Here is a 15,708-nt window from a genome sequence, read left to right as displayed (position 1 = left end):
TGTCCCAGTTGTTATTAGCAGATCATCTGCATATCGTAGAAGAGTACCATCTCTCTGTGGCCTTTGACCTTGAGGTAAAACTGTCCAGGTTAATTGAGTAACTCTCATTCTAAAAATTTCTCTATTATCAGTTCGATTCCCTTTCTTATCTTTTAGCTTCAGTGGGTATTGTTTTCTGATTACTGGTTTTATACAACTGATAGTCAGGCTCAAAGCTATTATCAGTTGTTCCTCGCTTACTTGGAATTCAAGTTTATTTTTGTTGAATTATTCGACAAATAAATCCTTACCTAGTAGAGACCTTGGAGAATTGGGTAGATAAAAATCTATAATCTTCTATTTGTTTCTCAATTTTATGCTTGAGAGGTTTTTTTAAAAAATAGGCTTTTTCTGGTTGGCCTGTCGCTCCCACAACTTGTACAAATTTGTAATTTTTGGCATTAGTTCCTGATTCAAAACTAAAATATAACTCCTGTGTTGATTAAAAACTCTAATTCTTTTTCACCCTCCCCTAGCTCCATTTTAACTAGTGGGTCTGCTAGGGAATGACTCACCGGTCCTCCTCAGTCACTGCTCTGATAGGGGACAGTAGCACTCTTAAACTTCCTATTTAATTTAGGACGGTCTCGTTTTCAGTGACCTATTTGCAAGCAATAGGAACACTGTTTTGACTTTATTCTGGTTTGTTGGGAAAGGAAACCTCCTCTTCCCCTTGCAGGGTAACCACGACCTCTGCCTCTAGTATTTATCTCCGGGAACCTTGAGCTTTGGGCTGCTACTGCTACCACTATAACTTTAGCAACTTCCTCATCCTTTTTCTTTTTTTCTTCTTTCTCTGTATTATTGTAACTCTCCAAGCTTCATTCATTACTGTCTCTAAATTTTCATCTGCAAGATGCTGGAGTTTTTGCAGCTTCTTTCTAATATCTGGGTTACTCTGTCCCATCAATAACGCTAGTAATTGTTGTTTGCCTGCTTTTGACGCAGGATCTAAGGGTGTATATTTTCTCATGGCAGCTCTAAGTCTGTCTAAGAATTCCGAAGGCGTCTCATCTCGCCCTTGTCTAACATTATAAAGAGCTGCCCAGTTAATTATTTTTGCTTTCTCTCCCTCCTTGTCTTTGGTTTTCCGTTCAGCAGTCCTGGTACAATATGAATAGCCAATCCCTTCCTCTTGATCGTTCTCTAAGCTTTCGGTATCTATTTTTATCTTTATGCTTTCTGATTCTGGCAAAATACTTTCTTTTTCATCCCTTTTGACTTCTGGCAGGCTGCTTTCTTTACTTTGCTGGCCTCCCATTATTATTATAGGGGCTTAATTATGCACTTATCTGGGATTTCTCAATCTGTCTCACCGCATCATACACAGAATATCTATCTATAAAGTACTAGTTACTGCTGACAAATGTTAATCTTTCAAGGACAGATTCTCCCTGGACCTTTCAATTATTTGAGCATCAGTAATATACCAGCTGATCCAGGAGTCGTGTTCCTGAACTGGTTTCCAGTTGCAAATATTTTAAATCACTAGAAGTTGTACTCTAGTTCGTCTCTTCTCTAAATTGATTGTCTGATAAATTCTTTTACACTATCACAACAAGCTTACACTTTTCTTAATTTATTTCACTGTCTTAAAATACCTTTTACTTTGTCTCAGCACTTCATACATACAACATCCAGCTGCTTTATCTGTTTCTAGCTCTGCAATCACTTCACGGTGATGCTGCATCTCAGACATTCACACACATTTGCACACTTTTAAGTTCTTTAAAGTTTTCTGTTGCATTACCACTTAAGAGTAGAATCAAACAAACTACAATTTTAACACAGACCAGAACAGCTTGTAAAAAGCAGCATATAAAAATGAAACATTACAAAGAAATTCACAATACATTATCTCTAGCTACCGCATTCCAGGAATTCTTCAGTAGGACTAGAGGCTTCTCTGGGTCCTAGAGCCCCTTTTCTCAAGAAAATCAGAAGGAAACACTCTCAAATCTTGAGACAGCTTAGAAGGGAGTGTTAAGGACCATTAGTCTCCCAAATTTTCAAGTCAGACGCAACTTTAAATACATTACTGGGCAATATTCCACACAAAACAGAAAGCGGACGAGAAAACACAAAGCAAAAGCACTTTTAAGAAACATATTGCCAGACAATACACAAAAGCACAAAAGGTGCATCACTTCCCATGTAGAACTCTAAACATTTAGCAAAATAGTTTAGCAAAATAGTCTATGACACTCACAACATTTTACAAAATAGTCTATGATACACAAAAGGCAAACAAAACAATACAAATAACAATCAGAATGCCACAAGTAATAGAACCTCTTTTTTTTTTTTTTTTTTTTTTTTTTTTTTTTTTTTTTTTTTTTTCTGGTGTGTTGGGACTTTAACCCTTTTCTGGCAGGCCTCTAACCTGCTACCTTTGCAGGACTCTAACCTGCTATCTTTGCAGGACTCTAACCTGCTATCTTTGCAGGACTCTAACCTGCTATCTTTGCAGGACTCTAACCTGCTGTCTTTGCAGGACTCTAACCTGCTATCTTTGCAGGACTCTAACCTGCTGCTTTCGATACCTGGGACTCGAACCCAGTTTTAGGGCTAATGCCGAGGCGTCCCTCCGGCTCCCTTTTGGGCGATAGCGTCCTATCCCCACCAATAAAGCGCTTTTACCTAAAATATAAAAGATCAAATACCTCTTAATTTAGAGCAGGAGATTCTTGTCCACCGTTGCGCAGATCCAAGGGGTCCGGGAGACTCTGCCGACAAAAATTCAGTCGGGGGGCCCTGAGAGCGTCCCGGCCCCTTGGGTCCTGGCTCAGGAAGACCCCCCTCTCCTGCCTGGCTCGCCAAAATTGATGCCAAATTTTGCCCCAAAGAAGGCGCAGAGGAACTGCTCAGAGACAGAGTTTTCAGTCTATAAGCAGGAGGTATTTATTTTTCACGGCCGGGAAGCAGCCAGGTCGCCCTGGGCAAACTGCTTCACCGAAGAACTTACAATTTGAGCTTTTATACACCTTTTGCTAAGCAATTACATCACATATTATGAATATTCATTACATTGCAACATCTACTTTTAATATTCATAATAGGCGGAGTTGAGGCGGAGTTAGAGGCGTGGTCTTCAATTTGGGGAGAACTTTGGTGGTCGTTCCGGTCTTTCTTCATCATGAACCCGCTGTCCTCACCATCATCTTCTTCTTAAACTTTTGAACCTTCCCTAATTTGGGTAGTTTCCTTATGCATTTGGCAGGGTTTCTCAATATCTGGCAAAAGTGCTTAATTTCTTGGCTTGTCCTTTTTCTTATCTCCCTTTGTTTTCTTCCATATGTCCTTTTTTGTGTGTGCTAGTTCTCCCTGTTCATGCCCATGTTCCCTCATGTCAGAGTGTCCTGTATTCTAGTGAATTTATTGCCTCTGCTATTTCTTAATACTAAGTTCTCTATGCCTTGCTTAAAGCTTGCATTTGGTGTTTAACTCTCTAATTCTTGTAGTGCTCTACTAAATTCGTTTTTCAGGTTTTACCTGGCTTCAAACTTGTTTAATTTAAATTCCAGGAAAAAAAATCAAAAATCTTGAAAGGTTGGTTCTAAGTTCATGCATCTGTTCAACTTAAAATGAAGAGCTACAAGAGTCCTGTAGTCCATATCAGTAGAAGTTATCTCATCATATTTCCTGGAGATATTGTCGAACCACATAGCAATACCCTTCACTAAATGAGGTGGAGTTAGGAAACTTTTCCTTTAAAGTTACAAAACTTTTTGCTTGTATCCAAATTGCATATGGCAATTTGTAGACACAGGCCATTCACTTATAAACTAATCCCTAGATCTTCAAATATCTTCAGATATCAAGCTCCCGAACTTCCATCAACTCCCAAAGGCTTTAGTGACCTAAAGTGCTTTGAAGACACTTCTTTTTTTTTCCTTCACACCAGTCCTCACAAGAAAATTACTGTTCTAATGTACTTGACACCATCAGGTGTTACTGCTCAATGAAAAAAAAGACTCTTGAGTATAAGATTTCCTTTCTTAGGGGAGAACTGAAAAGGAACCCTGCAGAATAGGTATCCCAAGCCCAAATTAGTTGCTGTCTCACAGTCAGCAAGGGAGAGTGGCTGCAGGAAAGCCAATCCTAGATTTTTTTTCTGCACAAGTAGCTCTAGTGACATTTTGCCTCTCTTTGCCACTGTGCAAGTGACACAAGGAGGCCTGCAGTGTATGCAGATTCGAAGTTATTGAAGTTATTGATGTTATTTGAAGTGTTATCTTATTAAAGTAAAAATTTCCAGAATAAAAAAAGGCTACAGTTCCTTGACAGACAGCCATATGTAACCAAATAAGACCACTTTTACCATGTTCTGTTCTAACAGAAATTCTCTGTGCTACAGAGAAAATTTGGGTAATCAATCTATTTCTAAAAAAAAGGGCAGAAATAATTTTCAGACATATCTAGAAAGTTCTGTGGAGAGATGTCAGAATAAATCTTTAAAGTAAAACAAATAGCAAAAGTAACCAATAGACTTACACATACACTTTAAATAGATGGACTGAAAACCCCCTACTTTCCATCAGCTCACTGAAAAAGTGAATTTTACTTCTATAGTTTTTCCAGTTACATGCATGAGTCTACCTCATTGAGGTACTAGGGACTCCTTGGGATTGTTAGCACCAGAACACATGGAGCATCTCTAACTGAACACTCAGACAAAATGCCATACTTCAGAAACTACTGGAAAAAATACTTAGTGAATAAATAAAAAAGCTATGAAGTTGAAACTAAAAATAGAGCTTAGAACATCTTACTTTTAGCTCCTTTTCAGCGATCAAGCAAAGCAGTTATTAAGTGCTAAGAAATTACCAGTTTTCAAATGTGGTTATTTTGAGTACATTTACCCAGTAATAGCTGTACTGTTTAAGTAAAATGTATGCTAGTAAAATGACTGTGAATTGCTAATAATTAACAGGAAAAATATAAAAGTATTCTTTTACCTTTGTTAGTGAGCTGATGATAACTAGTTTTTATGGCATTCCAAATACATGTATTTAGAAACAATTATGAAGCAAATCTTAGATAAATAGGATTATAGAAAAATGTCAAAAATCAGAAATAGGCAGCAGTAAAATCCTTTCCTTTTTCATTGGATGAACACAGAAATTCGTTTTAACATTAAACATTTTACAGCGTACTGCACACAAGAATATATAAAATTAAATGCCAAAAAATTATGGCTAATGATTCAAGTTCTAGGATGTGATCTGCATTTGATAAAATTGACAGCATCACTAGGAGCTCCAGAAGAAGAAAGATCAGACTGCTAGCTATCAGAATCAGATTTCTTCCAGCTGCCAGGAAAATTAAGGTCATAGAAATCCACATCCAAGTCGGCTGAAATTTGCATAGCACAAGACCTGACCATGTAGTGCCTCTACAAACAGGTGCACAAAGCTTGGTTGCAACACCATAGAATTATCTCACAGGTCTCAAAGATGACTTCTTTTTCTTGCAGTAGAATTAGGACTGGAAAAATGCAGGAGCTCTGAAAATCTAAACCAATTAGGCTATTTTGGAGTAGAAGAGTTTACTACCATATCCCACAGAACACAAAGGAAGTGAAAACAATGGGAAAGATGCATTTCCTCTTCACCAGCAAAAGTGACCTGCAAGGCATTTACCCACAGGTTTCAGTGAAATCTGAACATCTCTCCACAGTAAGAAATTATTTTTATTATTTCAAAGATTTCTCAAGAATGCTGCTCTCCTTAAAGACTCTAGTAGAGACCCTAGTAGCTTTTCTGCCAATGGAAAGTCTGTCCTATCTTTACTAATCCTGCAGTAGATTGGTTTAGTAAACCAAAATATTTCACCCTTCTTTGTATGCTTATATAGTTCATTACTACATTGTTTAAGTACAGGAATTACTTTCCCAGGTGGAGCAACAAAACTGAGTTAAATTACTATTGCTCAGCTACTTCAGTGGTCCATTTTCTGGGGTCAATCCCAACATTCCTCTTCTCTGCATGGTCCTTATTTAGAAGCACCAAGATTTTTGACAGAAATTGTTTGGTTGGGTTTTTTTGGTCTGGTGTTTTTTGGGTGGTTTTTTGCACATTTTTCCACACAGAATATTTACAGAAATGTAGGCTTCCAGTTTGCAATTCTTGCACCTAAATATCTTGCTGTGAATGTATGGTCAGTAGATAAATTTGACCTATGACTGAAAGCATCTGAAATGATGGTGTGATAATGTTGTTATGGAAATGCCTAACACACAAAGCCATATGACACAGTAATTTTAAACATACCTTGTCTGAGAACTAAGGATGAATTCTCAGTTGCATCACAACAGACATATGGTCTGAAATCTGTTCTGTGAATGTGAAAATTTTGCCAATGCATTTATAATTATTTTACAGATTGGACTAGTTGATAAGGTATTAGATTTGAATTGTTCATATTGATTTTAAATCTTAGCAAAGAAAACAACACCATTTATACTATAAAGAAATTGTGACATTTTCACAAATCAGCCAAAGTATGTGTTAGAGGTACACTGTAGCCTAAGTTTAAGCAAATGATTTTTTATTAATAAGAGGCTGGGAATGCAGTTGGTATCAATGAATCTAAAGTTTATAGAATGGTCATTACTGAAGCAGAAGTCACCACGTGGAAGATAAGATGATATATAAGTAGTGAAATATATGTAGGTCACCAGTGAGAAATATATATATTCAGTTCTTCTCCTTTTTTTTTTAAGTAGAGAGGAAAATGGCTGAGCAAGAGGAAGCAGTGTCAACTCTTTCTGCATTGCCAGTAGAAATAAGAGATCTATTCCTACATGGGGGAGGTTCATATACATGTCTGTTACAAGGATGGAGATAGAGGGGGAGAAGGTAGAGGCTGTGACTCAATTTACAAGTATTACGGGTTATTTTTAATGCCTCATCTATTGTAATTCCTGTCCAGAAATGCTTTAAAAAAGTAAGTAAGAAGCCAGAATAAAGCTCTCCATAAACCTCTGCAAGATTCTCAGTAATAACCTGGTGTCTGAGAGGATGTACTTTTGAGGTGGGATAAGCACATGAAATAATTTCTCTCTTCTGAAACCTCCTGTGTAGAGCTTTGGTTCTTGATCTTTTGTTCTCAAGACACTTGAGAGGTAAAATGTTTATTTCTAAATGATTGCATGTATAAAGACAGAGCCCTAAAGACAGATTTTTTTTTTTCAGGCAGCAAGGAGTCTCAAGCTTATTCACAAAAGTGCTCCTTGCCACAGAAGTTAAACTGCATGTACCAGTCTTTTTTTTTTCCTAGGGATCAATGATACAGAAATTGAAAATCACTTCCAAACAATATTTGGCACTGATCTTACTCTTAATTTGAAGCATGTGGTACAAGCCAGACGTGATTCTGTAATCAGTTGCCCTTTAAACAAATAGACTTAAAGTTTATAGCAGACACATTATCAGCAAAATTAACCATTTAATTCCAGTTCACACAGACTTATTTGTAGGGGAAGCTTATCATAGCAAATATTAACTTTTCCAGTTTGTAGAATGTGCATCTTCCAACAACAGTGATTCACCCTCTGGATTCCTTCTCCTTTGGGCATGATGTAACACAGGCTGCTGCCTCCATTACAGGCTATACATTACAGCTCAGAGGAAGCACAAGTCCGGCAAAGTGGTGCTAGATAGATCTTTATTCTCCTGATCTGCACCTTTCAATAAACCTGTAATGGTTCTTAGTACTTTCTGAGAAACTGAGCAATTCTACCTGTCAATGCAGTTGTCTGCAGTGCTGTATGTTTGTGCTCCTTTTCTTACATCATTCTGAGGACAACAAAGTCTGACATTGTTAATAATTTCCCAAAAGAACTGATTTCACTTAGAGTGAACAGCTAAAAGCAGTGAGGCTGATGGAAAGCAAAGCAGATACCTCTTGGTGTTTTGTACCTTTCCTCCCTCAGTATGTAGTTTTCCTTTATAATGGCTTCACTTGCATGATGGAAAAGGTCTTGGAGGCTCCCACATAAAAAATTTATTTCTAGTTCTCAAATAAATCATGGCATCTGACTTGCAGACTAAGGCTGAGGAGCTCATTTTCAGAGAATCATGGAATAGTTTAGGTTGGAAGGGAAGTTTGAAGGTCATCTAGTCCAATCTACCACTTTACACTGAAGCCCCAGTTTGAAAATATTTCCTTCTCAAACTGGTGAACAGTTCTGCTAACAACAGTCCTAACTTCCTCTCCTTCCTCCTCTTCTCCCTCCAGATGGGAAGCACATCTGAACCTCATTTTAGCATTCCCAAACCTTTCCAGACAATACAATCAGCTCCTGGAGCATTTCTCAAGAACCACACGTCCTAGATATTTCTCAGACAGAGTAGTGTCCCCGTGGAAATTCCCAAAGTACTTCTGCTACTAGGAAGCATTTCCAACTATCACATTTCAACATACTGGGGGAGGGGGAAAAATGACTGCCTGGACAAATTCTATCAAGTTCCCACCTCTCATTGCAGGTAAGTTGACATCAGAACAACTATTATGTCCATTCAGCCAAATAGCACTAATAGAAGTAATTTAAAATTAAGTATTTGAATGTAATCCAAACCAATTCGGATTCAGTTAGATGTTTATAAAGATTAATATCACCATAATATTAAACAAAAAAAGTATACAAATTACAAAAGTGCTCAGGAATAAGCTCTTGATTGTAGTATTACAATGTTTCCATACTGCATTAAAGGTAGTATTATAGTTAGATGTGTATCTTTTATTGTTTTGGGTTTCTTAACTAATATTTTTTCTATTTATCTCAGGAGGATGTAATTTAATCTAATGATACATTACCCTTTGGAATCCAGAAATGCCAGAGACAAAGCACAACTTGTGACACATAGTATGAAGCAGAAAGAACACAGGCATAGCCTTATCTACCAGATTTACTCTGTGAAACAGAATGCAATTGAATGACTTTATTAGATTTCAGGAGATGCTCTCAAGTACCTTTTAATCTTACTAAGGTTGCCTATTTTCTTTAAAGAATTTACAATTCAGAAATTAAGAGGCTTAAAAATGTTGCTTCTTACATTTTTCCTTTTCTTTATTGCCATTTTTTTATAATGGATAGTGAAATAGTTGCTGTTTTGTCTGCAATTTCTTCACTAGTTTTAAGTAATTTGATTTTCTCTTAAAGCCCTGATACCTTCATGGCAAGTTGAAAATCACTGGGTGATAACTTTGCTCTGCTTGAGTCAATGATAAAGTTAACAGAATTTCAATCAGTATGTGTAGGGGCATGCTTTTAAATTCAATGTTTATACTTAGTAGCTTGCAGAACTACTAGCTAGGTATATAAATCACGATGATAGTAATTTAATATTACACATGTCAACGCAAAGTGTGTCTTGAAGGCCCAATTACACATCTAAATTGCTGAAAGGTTGTGAGACAGGTTTATGATCTTTTATACTGATAGAAATAACTTTCTAACTCCAGCTTCGAGTAAATACTTTTCTCTTTTTCTAGGTGAAAACTCATTAACTAGACTTGTTCTTTTACGTTAAGAATTTAAATCATGTATTTGGACCATCATTAACTACAAATTTTCTCTAACCACTTCATAATGAAGCTAAATTGTGAAATAAAAGGTTTCTGTCTGTTTTTTATTTCAAAAGTCACCAAGTTTGAAGCTATCAAAGTGGGTTTTGAGTAATTCAGTACCCAAACCAGATAAAGTAGTGTGGCTGGAAAGTAGGGTGCTAAACTGTGCAAATGGCACCAGAAATCAGCAAAGCCAGTAATGCATCTTTGTAATTTGACTCTGCACCTTGTATACTGCTAATTCATTAGGAAAATCACTATGTGGTTTTTATCACAATGTATGATGACAGAGATCATTAAATGATTACAAAATCTGTTGATATCACTGGACAAAACCTTCTAATATACATGTAGAGCAGCAAAACCCACAAGTGTGTTCTTTCCCATTTGACTTTAGCCACTAGAGAATTATGTAATAGTTTCACAAAAATACAAACATCTTTGTATTTCTAAACTTTTGAATTTATATTAAGCACTTACAGAGATTAAAGATCACTCTATATGATTGAACTCAGGCAAAGTTAGTCCTGTGCCCAGTGTATGACTGACTTCAGGGCTGTGAAAAAAAAAAAATCTGAGGAGAAACCTCTTGTGGACATCTTACTTTCAGAGATGTGGTGGACTCTTTTGTGGAGTACCAAGAAATTCCATAAGATGTCTTGCAGAATTTCAATACTCCAGGTTTTATTTGTTTTTAGCTGCCATAGAGTACAAAAACTGCCTCAGTAGTATCAGATATTTTTATCCTATGTAAGACTAAAGACTATACTACTTTCATTTTCCAGAATCTTAAAAAATTGGATGAAATCATTTAATTTACTAATTCACCAAACATACCCTGTTGAGGTTATGTTCTGATTAAAAACAATATATGAGGTCATATATTACCTATACATACTTTACACTGGTCTTAAACTGAAGAAAAAGACACAAAGATGCCCACTATCATTCACTTGAATTGAAAAAGATTACGTATTGTCCTTTTAGAAAAAAATTGCCAAATTAAGGTTTTTGTATCACTAATCTAATTGTAAAATGTAATTACACTTTTTTTTAGGTATAATTAATAATCATATAAAAACCTTCTGCTTAATTTGATAGTAAGTGGAACTAAGAGAATCAATGTTCTTTTTAGAATTCTTTAAAAATAAGAGTTCCTGTACTGTTCTCCAGTGTTGAGAGGTTTATAATATTTTTCTACAATATAGAAAAGTTCATTTAATAATCTTAATCATCTTTTTTAAAGTTACATCAGCATACTAGGGAGCAATTTCTTCCGGCATACAAGTGATTCCTTGGAAAGAAGTAAGGAAATCCCAGTTGCTGTTTTCAGCTAGGGTGCACACCAAGAAGTATTCATGGACTATCATCTCCCTCAGAGCCATTAGGGAGTGAAATGAGAGGCACAGCAGACATTTTTATTAGTTCAAGGAGCAGATGTAGTTCAGTTTCATCAGCTACAATACAGCTGGGGAGCATGAACCATCACCCTGAGCTTTTGGATGAAGCTCAGATGGATTTTCCCTTCTCCTCGCTTTCTGTACTTTTTTTGCCTGCACATCAAACAGTTGGGAGTAGGGTAATGTTGTAATCAGTTGTTTTAAAGCAGGGATGAGCTGAATATGAGTGCCACCATTGCAGAGCAAACACAAGAAATGGTTCTGGTACAGGTTCTGTTGGCAGCGACGCATTCCAGAGTGACTGTCCCTTAGTAGGTCAACATGGCTGGTTTCCCCTCTTTGTTGGAGACTACTTTCAAAGACAGTCAGAGGATAAGCCCCCCCTACCTCTGCCTTAAGCTTATTGAATTTATGTTGTCATGTATCTCTAATTTTTACATGAAACATCTTGATTAGTCTGTTAGTATCCAAATCTAATACATTAATTTCATACCATAAAAGAAATAAAGAAAAACTTACTTTTTGAACTTACCATAATAGACCATAAACCAGTAAATAACTTAAAAAGGGTTTTTTTAAGTAAAAATTTTAAACCAAGGAAAACACTGATGTTCCCTATCTGTATCATTCTGGTAACCTTTAAAGGTGCCACCTGACATTATACAGTGAAATGATTTCCAATTGCTCTTCAGATTTCTGGAGCCTAGAAGTAAACTTGAAGAGAGCTTGCTTGTAATTATAAGTTTGGTTTGGTTTTTGTTTTTTTCGAAGTACCTTTCTTAGAATATGTTATTTTGTGGTGTGCTCTAGTCTTTAGACTTTCCCAAAGACACATGAAGTTTCTACAAAGATCAAAACTTCACCACGTCTGTGATAGTTAGGGAGTGTCATATTGATTCAGCTTTCATTTCTAATCAATGGAAGTTCACTGGAGAAGTTGTGCCAAACCAGTGTTAATTCCCCCATCATGCACACTGTCAGAAGGCTACGTTTACACTTTGTCCTCTAATTGTGCCTGCAGGCTGCCCCTGAAGCAGCCCTGAGGGTGGGCTGGCAGAGAAATCACACAGGAGCTTGGGTGGAGAGGAGAAGAAACAGTTCCTTAAACTGTCATTGCAGAACGTGTCAGAGAGCAGAACCCTTGCCAATCCAAAATCATCCAGGTTACATGAAGGTAGAAGTCCTATATGGTCTAGCCCTCCTTTTAAAGTCTTAGAAATCTTCAAGATGGAATGTTTTCTAGATTTGTTTTTTCCTTATGTGTCTAGGACTATGAATAAGGATCTTGCTGTTTAGGATAAGAATAAAAAAATACCAACACTTGTAACAGGGGAAAAGGAAAAAGCATTTGAAAATAACTTGTCTAGTTAGGAGTCTCCTATTGTGCTCAGTCATTATCAAAGAAACAAAGGTGAAATACCTAGAAAGACACTCAGACAAGAAAATGATTGTACACGGACTTAATGAATTGCCTTTACAGACGACATGAGAATACTAAAAATATATCATGGGAAAATATTCATAAAACATAGCTCTATTTTTCTACCCAGCATGGGCAGTTTTGCAAAATTACTCTTTTCACCAGCATTAGATGTAGGACAAAAATTTAATTGCAAGACCATCTTCGCAAGTAGAGCAAGAATTTCTGAACACAACAATACTAATATGGGACATGCCATTATTTTTTCTGTATTAAACTATGCTGGTTGCAAGTAAATTAGGAGAGAGCTTTAAAAGCATGATTATTGTATTAAAAGCTTTGTGGAAATCATTACTAAAAACTATTTTCCAAAAGTAGCAAGTAATATTTTCAGGGTATTTTTTTCTCTGATTGTTTTTATTTAAAATGAAATACTCCTATGAAAATCTCTGTTGCTTAGGAGTACATTTTTTCCACAGGGATTTTTATTTCAAGTCAGAAAAAAGCAGCAGCACATGATAAATTCCTATGTGCGTATTTTTATGCAAATATCTCTGGTAATCAATAGGGAAAAGTGATAAAAAAAATATATGCTCTAGAAATAGAATTATTTCTATAGAAAATGTTTTCAGAATTTCCCATGAGAAGACAGTAGTTTTAAAAAGTAAGTTGCAAATGCCATTTTTAATCTGAGAAAAATAAATCTATGGCAAGTTTTTCACATATATTTATGAAAGGCATGGAAGAAAAGATTAAAGGGTGCACGCACTGTCAACCTTGGAAACACTACCCATTAATTAAATATATGCACAATTCTAGCTTTTACATTGAAACCATACCTTTGTAAGAGCATCTGGCTTAGCACTCCCTGCCTTCTCATCACCAGGTTGCCGTCAGGGAGAACAGCTACTCCATCAGCCAAATATTTCAAGCCCCAAGAACTTCAATAGGGGCCAAATGCTGTCTGTGTTTTACTGCCCCTGCTCATTCAGGGGATGTTGCTGTGCTGGTTAGGACCCTCCCTCAATTTTCCCCTCAAGAGATACTTTGTCTTCTTGTCTTGTTCCTGTTACCTAGTTGTTTTTAACACTCTTCCACCATATTACAAATTTGTCCTTTCCCATTATTCCTGCCAAACCTGTGAGATGACTGGTTTCCACATCAGATCTCTAGAAGGCACACCATAAACATACAGCAAATAGGGAAACAAATCTACAGGTAGATACAAATGCACCACAGATTGCCATAATAGATTATATTTGCTTGCATCGTTACTTCTTACACAGAAAGATAAAGCTGCCAAATCATTCAAAAACAAACCTCCAGAAAACAGTGCAACTTGGGCCCTTTTAACCTTCTCAATTTATCCATTCATGTTTAAGAATACATGCAAGGAATTCACAGCTTTTCTGCTCTGTTGTTGAAGAGACCTGCAGCTTAATACACATAAAAGAAAGGTCAAACTCTTCCTGCTCGGCCTCCACCTTATTCCTTTGTCACCTTGAGGCTATTTTTTAAAATTATTGTATTTAGTTCAACTCAGTCTCTTTGAGGCACCTTCTTTAGACCAGATGCAAACAGACCTCCTTCCATTGCAGGGAGTCAATGAGATTTGCCCAGTTTTCTCTAAGGCTTGGTGGAGCACTCATGGTGGATACGCAGATGGGGTATTCATTTGTACAACAAATTTAAGCTTATCAGCTGCATAATATTTGCCCAATTACAAGGCAACCTCGAATCTAAGGCAATCCTCTCTGTCCAAAGAGTAAGATTTGAAATAATTATATGTAGAAATGAAACTGCATTCACTACATATGCACCTTTCCTGTGCCCCTGCGCAGTCCACTTCCCCTGCAGTCTGACTCCATCACCCATCATCCCTTAGCAGGTAGGGGCTGGGTAAGTAGGAGGCTAATGAAAATTCATAAAACTTGAGTTCTTCCTCTCACAATGACATTTTGGCTCATAGAGGACCTATGAGATTTTACCCTGGCATCCACAAATACAGGGTGGCTGCATCTTTCCAATTTTAATTCTCCAGGGCAAAAAAATGATTTTATGTTCAAATTAATATGTTGAAAAACTCTTAGAATCAGTCTTAACTCCTAAACTGTTGTTGCAGTTTATCCCAGCAGGCAGCTGAACACCACAGAGCCAGCGACACGGTCACTCCCTCTCAGTGGATGGGGATGAGAACCAAAAAAAAGGGTAAAATTAGTGGGTTGAGATAAAGACAGTTTAATAGAACAGAAAAGGAAGGGTAAAAAAATAATAATGATAAAAGAATATATAAAACAAGTGATGCAATTGCTCACCACCTGCTGACTGATGCCCAGCTAGTCTGTGAGCAGCAAGCTTCCACCCCTCTCCAGCCAGCTCCTCCCCAGTTTTATTGTTCAGCATGACACCATATGCCATGGAATATCCACCCCTTTTGTCAGTTGGAGTCAGCTGTCCTATCGTATCCCCTCCCAGCTTCCTGTGCACTCCCAGCCTACTTGCTGGCAAGTCACTTACAAGAAGCTGAAAAGTCCTAGACTTAGTGTAACTGCTGCTCAGCAGCTAAACCATCAGTATGTTATTGGCATTCTCATCCCAAATCCAAAACACAGCACTGTAGCACCTACTAGTAAGAAAATTAACTCCATCCCAGCCAAAACCAAGACAGGTTCCTTAAATCATTATCCCAAGCTTGTCATTGGTCAGGTCAATTGATTGTCAGATTCACATCATTCACTGCCCATTGGGCAAGGAGTAGATGAGGTACAAACCAGTTCACCTTCAGTCCATTCTTCCAAAGAAAGAAAATTTTAGGCAGAAATTCTAAGACCAGTTCAATATCAACAGGAAAGTAATTGACACTGGGCACAAATAACCTCCTATCTCGAGTTCTTGCATGCACTTTTCACATAAAAAAAAAATAAAGTATTTGTAAAATTCATGGATAAAAGCCAAAAGTAATAAACAAACACAGAGTCACAATTATGAAGTCTTCACCAGGTATATGACTATAGGTGCCACATTTAGTGAGAAGTGTCATATTTAACAAACATACCAAACTATTAGTTACTCTGGACATAAACAGCATTGCAAAAAAATTCAGATTGTGGAATGTTTTATATTCAAAACAGGGTTAGGAAACAATTTTAATGAAACTCAACTCCAAATTTTCCTAAGACAGTTAAACTACTTTAATTATATAAAATATAAGCATTTGGGTTTGACTATTTTAATGTAATTCCTGATAATTTTTCTTTTCAAAGAGAAAAATAAAAA

General features: G+C 36.8%; 1 long non-coding RNA gene across 2 annotated transcripts; it reads right to left on the bottom strand.

Annotated features, from left to right (window-relative positions):
• Window positions 1-592: 592 nt before the first annotated feature.
• LOC135411539 (uncharacterized) lies at window positions 593-3,277 on the bottom strand. 2 transcript variants are annotated; one of them, XR_010429198.1, is made up of 2 exons: window positions 2,332-3,277; window positions 593-812 (listed from the first exon to the last, which is right to left on the bottom strand). It is a non-coding gene; the product is annotated as an uncharacterized LOC135411539 (long non-coding RNA). The 2 variants fall into 2 exon arrangements; XR_010429199.1 differs by having other exon boundaries at window positions 593-806.
• Window positions 3,278-15,708: the final 12,431 nt, after the last annotated feature.

This window comes from Pseudopipra pipra, chromosome 3 (assembly GCF_036250125.1).
Source record: "Pseudopipra pipra isolate bDixPip1 chromosome 3, bDixPip1.hap1, whole genome shotgun sequence".
Lineage (NCBI taxonomy): Eukaryota > Metazoa > Chordata > Aves > Passeriformes > Pipridae > Pseudopipra > Pseudopipra pipra.
This window is presented reverse-complemented; position numbering and strand designations above follow the sequence as displayed.